We start from the raw sequence: 12,318 nt of genomic DNA, 5'->3' as shown, positions 1-12,318 counted from the left end.
GTGCTCAGAGCCATTTTTGTAGCTTCCCGGCTGACCTTGACTGGGCGATCCACATTGAAGTGATGTGATAACAGCGCTAGTAGTTCCTTGAAGTACACTGTGAATGGTGCCGTTACTTAACGAGAAGGCGCTAGGAAAATATGAGTAACCACTAACAGCTGAGAGCCAAGGCCGTTAAATTATAGTTCCTCAATGCGTACAAGCTAGTTCGTCGACTAACAGGGTTGTGGTTATGTGGTGAAAGTTGTGAGTACATGTGTACCACTCAAGCTGCGTTTTCTTGTAGATTAGTTTCACGTTGTATAACGTCAGCAGATAGGAAACATAATGTACTTGTCCCTATTTTATTTGTAATTCGTCTTGTATTCCGTTAAACACAGAAAAATCAGTTATTGCAGTGCTGTTATACAGTGTGGACCAGCAAACAACCATTTGTATTTACTTCTCCATTACGTTTGACCGTTGCAGCGTTCTTGAACACATTCCGTTTTCGAATGTAGTAACACTGTTTGAGAACGAGACGTATCGTTTGAGAAGTCAACACATATTGCCCTGGCACTTTTATGTGAAAATTTTGCGTGAAAAATAAAATGTTTTGGCTTTGCTTTTTGTGCTATTCGAAAGAGAATTACGTGCTCTGCAAATTAGTGTGTTTAGTTTTTTATGCTGATGTACTTTCTGTGCTCTTTAGGCCATTAAAAAGGAGTTTCAAGCATTTTGGAGACCTCCTGCTTTTTGTGTTTAATCCATGTGCCAGAGCCACAGAAGCTGCGCCGTGCGGTCTATGGCGCCTTGCCGCAGTTCGCGTGGTTCCCTTGCCGGAGTTTCGAGCCCTTCCTCGGGCATGGCTTGAGTGTTATCCTTAGCGTAAATTAGTTTAAGTTAAGAAGCTTCCTGGCAGATTAAAACTGTGTGCCCGACCGAGCTGTGAGTACCGGGCGTGAGTCGTGCTTCGGTAGCTCAGATGGTAGAGCACTTGCTCGCGAAAGGCAAAGGTCCCGAGTTCGAGTCTCGGTCGGGCACACAGTTTTAATCTGCCAGGAAGTTTCATATCAGCGCACACTCCGCTGCAGAGTGAAAATCTCATTCTGGAAACATCCCCCAGGCTGTGGCTAAGCCATGTCTCCGCATATACTTTCTTTCAGGAGTGCTAGTTCTGCATGTCTCGCAGGAGAGCTTCTGTAAAGTTTGGAAGGTAGGAGAAGAGGTATTGGCAGAAGTAAAGCTGTGAGTACCGGGCGTGAGTCGTGCTTCGGTAGCTCAGTTGGTAGAGCACTTGCCCGCGAAAGGCAAAGGTCCCGAGTTCGAGTCTCGGTCGGGCACACAGTTTTAATCTGCCAGGAAGTTTCAAATCAGCGCAAACTCCGCTGCAGAGTGAAAATCTCATTCTAGTTTAAGTTAGATTGAGTAGTGTGTAAACCTAGGGACACATGTCCTCAGCAGTTTGGTCCCATAGGAACTTACCACCACCGAACAGAAGCTGCTAGAGAGATATGTGAAGTGTATGACGATATTCAAAGCCGGCAATTTTGATCTCGAAGACACGCATGATCCACCACGAACTGCTTGATCGGAACCAGACAGTGAATGCGGAACTCTACGTCCAGCAAATACAACGACTCGACAGTTATCCAGCAAAAAAGATCTGATCGGCGACTTGGTGTTCTCGTGCAACGAGGCAACGATCTCACATCGTCAAGGAAACAAATCAAACGCTTCGCTGAAGAGTGCTGCCACATCCTCCGTAGTCTCCAGAATTGGCGCCTTCGGAGTTTCATATGTTTCCATCCCTCTCGAATGCATTGCTTGGCGTTTCACTCAGTAATGAAGTTTCTATGAAATCTTGGCTGGACGAGTTCTTCGAGTGTAATACAGGCGAGGCACTGAACTGCTTGTTGAACGGTGGAAAGGAGTTGTAAGCAACAACGTAGAACCCATTATTGATTTATTCGTTGTTCATTTCTTGTTTATTTTTGTGCAAACCTGAATTTAAAAAAATCTCCAGAACTTGTGGGCTGATCTAATATTTAATAACCATAATTATTGTGAACATATAGAACCGCGGGGAGAGCCGAGCCCGCTAAAGCGCACACTTGAGGGCCACGGGAGGGGAGCTGGCCCGGCTCGAATCCGACTAACGACGAGGGCTGGTGTGCTGGCCAACCTGAATGTGGTTTTAATGCAATTTCCCACATCCAACTACATAAATACCGGCCTGATGCACACTTTACGTATCGTGAGCTGTGGCGTCTGGAAGGGTATCCGATAACCAAATGCTACTAACACTGCCAAACCGATGTAACACTGCCAAACTCGTAATGAAACAGGATAGAGAGAAAGGAGAGAAAAGTTATTCTGAAGACGTAATTCGGTCCTTTCATGCTATAAGAATTGCGGACCCAATTGGAACGTCATGTTCAGCGATGAATTTAGACATACTTGTTAAAAGTATGGAGTAAACTTCTGTGCTGTTACAACTGTTTTGTCATTATTCGTAAATTTGATGTGTTATTCATCTCATTATGTTCTATGTATGTCTTGTATTTTTATATTTTTGTCTTCTGCCATGGGTCTAAATGGCCTGTGTATTTGAAATAAATAATGATGATGATCTTAAAAAATATTCACATAAATAAAAACATGATTGTGTGCAGTTCTTAGAAAACCATGTAACACTGCCGACGATATTTTGCGTATTATTGATTCTAAACACTCGTTATTAATTTTGGATAGTTGAATAGAGGGTATGCTGTACCACAAAGGTGAAATTAATTTCATATTTGGCATACACATTCAGAGCCTGCCTCTTTAGCTGAGTGTCAACGCCGCTGAGTGCCGTGCTGAGGACCCGGGTTCGATTTCCGATACTACCAGTGATTTTTCTTGGTGGAAGGACTGGTATGGGGTACGCTCAGCCTCGTGAGGCCAACTGAGGAGCTACTCGACCGATTAGTAGTGGTTCCAAGGTCAAGAAACCCGAAACCGCCCGAGAGAGTGATGTGTTAACCACATGCCTCTCCATACCACAACCAATGATGCCATTGGCAGGGGATGACACGGCGGTCGGTGGGATGCGACTGGCCTGTCAGGGGCCAGGAGGTGGAAATAAACATTCAGAATGTGTAATCACAATAACTTCTCTTTCATGCAGCAACATTAGGAAGCTGGAGGCTCAAATTACCAAGCACTTCTTTGCCAGAGCTACCCTTTGGAACTGTAATACACTATGATCGGTAAATAAAGTCTTCCATCAGCGCCAAGGCTGCTGGAACGAAATGTGGTCGCTAAATTGTTTGGGTCTTGGTTATCTACGGGAGCCAACATACACAGTCACCAGCTGTTCAACTCAAATTCCAAGTTTCTACTTCGCATACCATAGGAAATGGATAAGCCATAACCCTAGGCGAGAATTTGTTTGTAGTTCTGTTTAATCAACAGAATTCGGCATAAATATCGGCTTCTACTACACAGAATGGGAACATGAGTATCTCGTGCAGCATTATCTTCCCTTAGAAGGGGGACAACGACTATCCGTGTCCGTGGCATTTCAGTCACACGTACCCTGTGGGTGGAGCTAAAGAACAGTTACTTCAAGGCAAAATCTAAAGTCGAGAAGCACAGGCAGCCAGATAATCTCAAAAATCTCGAGGCTAAAATTAATTTGTTCAAATGGCTCTGAGCACTATGGGACTCATCTGCTGTGGTCATCAGTCCCCTAGAACTTAGAACTACTTAAACCTAACTAACCTAACGACATCACACACATCCATGCCCGAGGCAGGATTCGAACCTGCGACCGTAGCAGTCGCGCGGTTCCGGACTGCGCACCTAGAAATTAATTTGTCACAAGACATGGACTAACACGGTTCTTCTGGGGACTCTCCAGCTATAAACTTCGGACCTGTTATCATGATATGCCATATCAGTATTGAAGCCATAAGTAAATCAAAATCTCACGTCCTGCAGAAGATACACTCCTGGAAATTGAAATAAGAACACCGTGAATTCATTGTCCCAGGAAGGGGAAACTTTATTGACACATTCCTGGGGTCAGATACATCACATGATCACACTGACAGAACCACAGGCACATAGACACAGGCAACAGAGCATGCACAATGTCGGCACTAGTACAGTGTATATCCACCTTTCGCAGCAATGCAGGCTGCTATTCTCCCATGGAGACGATCGTAGAGATGCTGGATGTAGTCCTGTGGAACGGCTTGCCATGCCATTTCCACCTGGCGCCTCAGTTGGACCAGCGTTCGTGCTGGACGTGCAGACCGCGTGAGACGACGCTTCATCCAGTCCCAAACATGCTCAATGGAGGACAGATCCGGAGATCTTGCTGGCCAGGGTAGTTGACTTACACCTTCTAGAGCACGTTGGGTGGCACGGGATACATGCGGACGTGCATTGTCCTGTTGGAACAGCAAGTTCCCTTGCCGGTCTAGGAATGGTAGAACGATGGGTTCGATGACGGTTTGGATGTACCGTGCACTATTCAGTGTCCTCTCGACGATCACCAGAGGTGTACGGCCAGTGTAGGAGATCGCTCCCCACACCATGATGCCGGGTGTTGGCCCTGTGTGCCTCGGTCGTATGCAGTCCTGATTGTGGCGCTCACCTGCACGGCGCCAAACACGCATACGACCATCATTGGCACCAAGGCAGAAGCGACTCTCATCGCTGAAGACGACACGTCTCCATTCGTCCCTCCATTCACGCCTGTCGCGACACCACTGGAGGCGGGCTGCACGATGTTGGGGCGTGAGCGGAAGACGGCCTAACGGTGTGCGGGACCGTAGCCCAGCTTCATGGAGACGGTTGCGAATGGTCCTCGCCGATACCCCAGGAGCAACAGTGTCCCTAATTTGCTGGGAAGTGGCGGTGCGGTCCCCTACGGCAATGCGTAGGATCCTACGGTCTTCGCGTGCATCCGTGCGTCGCTGCGGTCCGGTCCCAGGTCGACGGGCACGTGCACCTTCCGCCGACCACTGGCGACAACATCGATGTACTGTGGAGACCTCACGCCCCACGTGTTGAGCAATTCGGCGGTACGTCCACCCGGCCTCCCGCATGCCCACTATACGCCCTCGCTCAAAGTCCGTCAATTGCACATACGGTTCACGTCCACGCTGTCGCGGCATGCTACCAGTGTTAAGGACTGCGATGGAGCTCCGTATGCCACGGCAAACTGGCTGACACTGACGGCGGCGGTGCACAAATGCTGCGCAGCTAGCGCCATTCGACGCCCAACACCGCGGTTCCTGGTGTGTCCGCTGTGCCGTGCGTGTGATCATTGCTTGTACAGCCCTCTCGCAGTGTCCGGAGCAAGTATGGTGGGTCTGACACACCGGTGTCAATGTGTTCTTTTTTTCATTTCCAGGAGTGTATTATCAAAATATAACACTGAAGTTGTTGCTGCTCAGGAAACCCATACTTAAAAAGAAGATCAAATGAATCGGAGAATAAAAATTACTGGCATTGGCTTGGGAGGAGCAACGTACCATCGTGCTTATGGAGTGCCAACATTCGTATGATCATCAGTCAAGAACGGAGCTCTATCTTCCGTATCTGATCTCAATGATATCCACGAAATTACAGAAAAATTGAAGAACTAACATTAATTAAAATATACAAACCCCCAGCTATCTTTTTGCCTCCACGTGTCATCCCGGTATCACAACACCCCGCCATATCTTTCGGAGATTTTAAGTCACCGCAATCAATGGAAGTATAAGGAAAATAATGAAAATGTGAAGCCGTTGTTAATTGGACACAAGACAATAACTTATAGTTGGTGCTTGATGCGGAGGATAAAGGAACATTGGTATCAGCAGCTTGGAGACAGGAGTATAATCCCAGTCTATGCTTTGTGACAACTAATAAGAATAAATTATCTCTCCAAAGTTCCCAGTTCGTATTACAAGATTTCCCACATAGCCAACGCCATCCAATAGTGATTGAAACTGGGGCAAGTACTTCACTCGTATCATACTTTCCTCAACTTAGATGGAACTTTAGGAAAGCAAAGTTGGATGTATTTGCTAAAAATCTGGACAAATGTCTTGACTGGATTCCTCCAAAAGCAAAACACTTTTGGAGGCTTGTTAGAGCTAAGATGCAAGCAGCAAAGAAGGCAGTCCCTAGAGGCTACCAGAAGCAACATATTCTAGGTTAGAGTGAAACTAATGAGAAACAGTATGATGGATTTCTAAAAAGCGGTGACACGAAAATAGCGGATAACTTACTTTCTAACCTCGATACAACCGGACGTCCGAAGTGGAAAGAAACATCTGAGTCACTCAATTTTCAAACATCGCGTAGAGAAACATTCTCATTAACAAGGAAGTTTGGTGGAAACAAAACTAATGTAAGGGACAACACTCATAATCGGTAATAGGATTGAGTCGCATGTATTGTGCACATCCCTAGCAATATTGGATAAAACGCATACAAGATATATCAGACGCAAACTTATAATGCTGAAATGGAACAATAATTTTTAGCGGATGATGCTGTCGTATACAGAGAAGTTGCAGCATTAGAAAACTGTAGCGAAATGCAGGAAGATCTGCAGCGGATAGGCACTTGGTGTAGGGAGTGGCAACTGACCCTTAACATAGACAAATGTAATGTATTGCGAATATATAGAAAAAAGGATCCTTTATTGTATGATTATATGATAGCGGAACAAACACTGGTATCAGTTAATTCTGTTAAATATCTGGGAGTATGCGCGCGGAACGATTTGAATTGGAATGATCATATAAAATTAATTGTTGGTAAGGTGGGTACCAGGTTGAGATTCATTGGGAGAGTCCTTAGAAAATGTAGTCCATCAACAAAGGAGGTGGCTTACAAAACACTCGTTCGACCTATACTTGAGTATTGCTCAACAGTGTGGGATCCGTACCAGATCGGGTTGACGGATGAGATAGAGAAGATCCAAAGAAGAGCGGCGCGTTTCGTCACAGGGTTATTTGGTAACCGTGATAGCGTTACGGAGATGTTTAGCAAACTCAAGTGGTAGACTCTGCAAGAGAGGCGCTCTGCATCGCGGTGTAGCTTGCTCGCCAGGTTTCGAGAGGGTGCGTTTCTGGATGAGGTATCGAATATACTGCTTCCCCCTACTTATACCTCCCGTGGAGATCACGAATGTAAAATTAGAGAGATTCGAGCGCGCACGGAGGCTTTCAGACAGTCGTTCTTCCCGCGAACCATACGCGACTCGAACAGAAAAGGGAGGTAATGACAGTGGCACGTAAAGTGCCCTCCGCCACACACCGTTGGGTGGCTTGCGGAGTATGAATGTAGATGTAGATGTAGAATCTGAGTTCTCAAGAAATTTCGCTGTATCTGAAATTTCTGCTGCTCTTAAAACTCTAAAACCGGGAAATCCACCGGTACGTGATGGAACCCATCGAGAATTTACTGTGCACAGTGGAAACTATACAAAAAGATTGTTGTTGGATCTTTTCTCTGACATTATGATATTTGATTCAGTCTCACAAAAATGAAGCAATCAAAAATCATATCAATACTCAAGCATGGCAAGGCATCAGACCGGCCAAAGAATTATCTCCCAATCCCACTACTAAGCACTGTTTATAAGTTCCTCGGATTAACCCAAAGATCATTCAGAACGTTCCTTTTGAGCAAGCTGGATTCCGACCAGGATGGAGCTGCGACTGATCAAGTTTTATCTTTGACAACGTTTACTGAGGCAGGATACCAAATGAAGCGCAAAAAAGCCAGTCCCTTTCGTTGATCTAAGTGAACATATGACACACTTAGGAGGTGTGAACTGCGTTATAAATATTTAAAACTTATCACATGCAGACGAACAGCAAAACTAGTTGACAACAGGTTAGCTGCAAGGACATTTATTGTAAGTACAGGAAAATACACTAACTGTCCAAAAGTACTGAATAATGACTTATCACAGGTATCTGTCCGTGTTCCTCTCTTGTTTAATTTGTGTACATCTGATGTTCCTCCGACACAGTCCAGAAAAATTGGCTATGTGGCCGACTGGACAATAGCTACCCAACAAAAAACCTTTGAAACAACCGAAGAAATCCTCGCTTATGATTTAGACAACCTAAGCCAATATTTCCTTATATGGAGATTACAACCAGACTCACTCAAAACAGAAGTTGCATGTTTTCATCTGTCCAACAGATTGGCACACAGAATACTTGATGTACATTTTGAAGGAGACAAACTTCTTTATAGCATCCAAAAATACCTTGGGATCATGTTAGATACGACACTATCTTTTAAGGAGCACTTGACACGACATATGCTTCGTTCAAAAGCAGAAACAACATTCTGCACAAACTCTGTGGCCCTGTTGCGGATCGCAGACACTGTTTGACTATGATCACTCGGATTGGTACGATGAACTGCAGAGTACTGTGCGCCTGTCTGGCTTAGTAGTTTATTCCTAAAAAAGATAGACGTACAACTTAACGAAGCACATAAATTATTATACGATCGGCTTCCACATACTGGCTACTTATCTTGATCCACATTTCACCTCTTGAAATAGTAGGAACAACGCGCTACGAAAAAGATTAAGATATCATATTCTATCACTCTTATTTAGTGCCATCGATGAATGGAAACGCTGCTGTCCTCCACAATGCTTGAAACTGTCCTGCGTCTAGAACAAACCTCCTGGATCTGACCAGCCTCGGGCAGTTTGGACTACACCGAACCGTATCCGAACGGGTCGTGGAAGACGGGCAGATCTCCAAAAGTGGGGCAAATCTTCATGGTACAGAATGACAGTCAGTTGCTCATGTTGCGTCAACAAGTCCCACACGAGCCTACAAGAATCCTTTCGAAGATCTCCTGACAGCAACAAGTGGTGTGCTAAAATATGTAAAACACCTTGATATCCGTATATAGATGTTATCATTTGTGTTATTTGTATACGTATAGATATAGGTAATTAAATAAATAAATTCTCTTAGAAAGAGGCTACTTTACAGATTCATGCTGCAGTATTTTACCAAATAACTCACTAGAGATTAGATAATCATCAACTAACCAATAAAGTTCAGACTGGTCATTCGAAATCGTTAGGGCTCGGTGCCTCTGTACGAAAATTTTTCGAGGTCTAACTCCATGTACCACATAAATAATTCTGAATTCACTCCCACTGCACACTGATTTTTAGTAAATGTGAACTCGAATTCGTATCGAATGGTACGAAGTTCAGCGCTGCAGCATTTCCACCGCCCAGAATTTACGACGGTGTACTGTAAAGTAATGCCTCAGAATTTTTTATGTGATTACTCTTAAGGTTCTTTAAATAAAGCAAACGTTATTAGCATCCTACATCAGTACTCTTCATATCTACATAGTTATTTCTCAACATAGTCAGCTAGGTGACGAACACATTTCTCCCAATGGGAGACTAGTTTGTTGATACCGGCACTGCAGCATGTTTGACTTTGTTGACAGAGCGACAACCGCACCTCTGCTTGCACTTCTTCATCATTGACAAAGTGAATTCCTCGAATGTGTTCCTTAAGTTTTGGAAACAGATGAAAATCGCATAGGACTATATGGAGGTTGCTCTATCACAGTAAACCTAAGGCGTCGGATTTTTGTAGATGTCGCAGCACTCGTGTGTTGCTTGGCATTGTCATGCTGAAGGAAAGGGTGCTCCTTTTGTGAAAGAACTTTTCGAACTCGAAACTCGATTGCAGGATTACAGCACGTTGTTTCTCACGCACCGACATAGTTACGTTCCACACCGTCGTGTTACACGCTACAATTCGGAGCCCTCTAGCAACAGAGGGTTGCAAATATGCGGACATAAAGAATGAAGATGTAGGACGTTAATAATATTTGTTTATTTATAAAGCTTTAATTATTTTCACATTACAATTCGGAGGGATTATTTTACAACAGGCCCTCGTATCTCGGCAACTTCCACTGAACTTTCTCACTCAAATAACACGCAAGCCCCCCTCACTTAACCCGTGGTTCACACACTGCCTTCAGTCTGCGCGCTCGGTTCCTATACGCTGTTTGATCAAAAGTATGTGGACAGCTATTATTGGACATTAATGTGAACTGTATCCACCATTCGCATTTATGGTGGCTTTAACTTTGCTTGGGACACTTTCAATGAGACGTCTGAATGTCCGTGGAGGAATGGCAACCTATTCATCCTCAAGATCCCAAACCAGAGAATGTAGTGATGTTAGGTGCTAGGCTCTGGAGCGAGGTCAAGGCTGTAACTCATCCCACAGGTGCTCCACTGCGTTCAGGTGAGAACTCTGGGCAGACCAGTCCATTTCAAGACTGTCATTGTCCACAAACCACTGGTTCAGAGATGCAGCTTTAGGACAGAGTGCTTTTTCATGCTAATAGAATCAACATCTCCGAACTGTTCCTCTACTGTGCCCAGGACACAATGCTGTAAAATGTGTTTATATACTTCTTCATTTAGAATATCCTTAAGCAGAATAAGGGGACCGTACTCTAACAACGAAATTCACCACCATGTCGTACCGCCACCTCCCCCATATTTCACTGTTGGTCCTACATGTGGTGACAGATAACGTTCTTTCAGACGTTCGCTAAACCCACACCCTTACATAGGACTATCACAGCGTACAGCGTGATTCCTTACTCCAAATCACTCATTTCCAGTCATCCACTGTCCAATGGCGTAGCTTTTTACACTGCCTCGACCGTGCTGACTACTGAAACGTGTGGCTTATGAGGAGCTGCTCCATCGTTGTACCTGTTCTTCTTTTTAACTCCATACGCTTAGTCATTTTGGTAGCTGAACTGCTCTCACCAATGATGCCTTCCTCTGATGTTACATGACGTTTTACAATCACCCTCTGCACTGTTCAGTGGGCCCTCTGTCAGTGCACGAAGTATGTCTGGTCTTGGTTTAGCTGTGGTTGTCCTTCGCATTTCCACTTCACAATCACATCACCAACAGCCGACCTGGACAGCTTTAGAAGGGTTAAAATCCCTGATGGATCTGTTGACAAACGTAAGCTCCTACCAAACGCCCTGGTAGGCCCATCGGTATCTCTGCATGGCAGTCAGCAACACCGACCACTCACCTACGGAGGCGCACTGAATCTGTTACTCAGGTGACATAAAATTACTCAATTACTGGTCCACATTCGGAGACACTGAAGACTCTTGACACATTCTGCTGTTACTGCTTCTCTGCAGACAATATAATGCACTCTGCCTGCTGTTATGTCACCCCTTGTGACATCTAGCTGTCAGTTCCGCTTTATACACTCCTGGAAATTGAAATAAGAACACCGTGAATTCATTGTCCCAGGAAGGGGAAACTTTATTGACACATTCCTGGGGACAGATACATCACATGATCACACTGACAGAACCACAGGCACATAGACACAGGCAACAGAGCATGCACAATGTCGGCACTAGTACAGTGTATATCCACCTTTCGCAGCAATGCAGGCTGCTATTCTCCCATGGAGACGATCGTAGAGATGCTGGATGTAGTCCTGTGGAACGGCTTGCCATGCCATTTCCACCTGGCGCCTCAGTTGGACCAGCGTTCGTGCTGGACGTGCAGACCGCGTGAGACGACGCTTCATCCAGTCCCAAACATGCTCAATGGGGGACAGATCCGGAGATCTTGCTGGCCAGGGTAGCTGACTTACACCTTCTACAGCACATTGGGTGGCACGGGATACATGCGGACGTGCATTGTCCTGTTGGAACAGCAAGTTCCCTTGCCGGTCTAGGAATGGTAGAACGATGGGTTCGATGACGGTTTGGATGTACCGTGCACTATTCAGTGTCCCCTCGACGATCACCAGAGGTGTACGGCCAGTGTAGGAGATCGCTCCCCACACCATGATGCCGGGTGTTGGCCCTGTGTGCCTCGGTCGTATGCAGTCCTGATTGTGGCGCTCACCTGCATGGCGCCAAACACGCATACGACCATCATTGGCACCAAGGCAGAAGCGACTCTCATCGCTGAAGACGACACGTCTCCATTCGTCCCTCCATTCCCGCCTGTCGCGACACCACTGGAGGCGGGCTGCACGATGTTGGGGCGTGAGCGGAAGATGGCCTAACGGTGTGCGGGACCGTAGCCCAGCTTCATGGAGACGGTTGCGAATGGTCCTCGCCTATACCCTAGCAGCAACAGTGTCCCTAATTCGCTGGGAAGTGGCGGTGTGGTCCCCTACGGCACTGCGTAGGATCCTACGGTCTTGGCGTGCATCCGTGCGTCGCTGCGGTCCGGTCCCAGGTCGACGGGCACGTGCACCTTCCGTCGACCACTGG

This window comes from Schistocerca gregaria, chromosome X, assembly GCF_023897955.1.
Source record: "Schistocerca gregaria isolate iqSchGreg1 chromosome X, iqSchGreg1.2, whole genome shotgun sequence".
Classification (NCBI taxonomy): Eukaryota; Metazoa; Arthropoda; class Insecta; order Orthoptera; family Acrididae; genus Schistocerca; species Schistocerca gregaria.
This window is presented reverse-complemented; position numbering follows the sequence as displayed.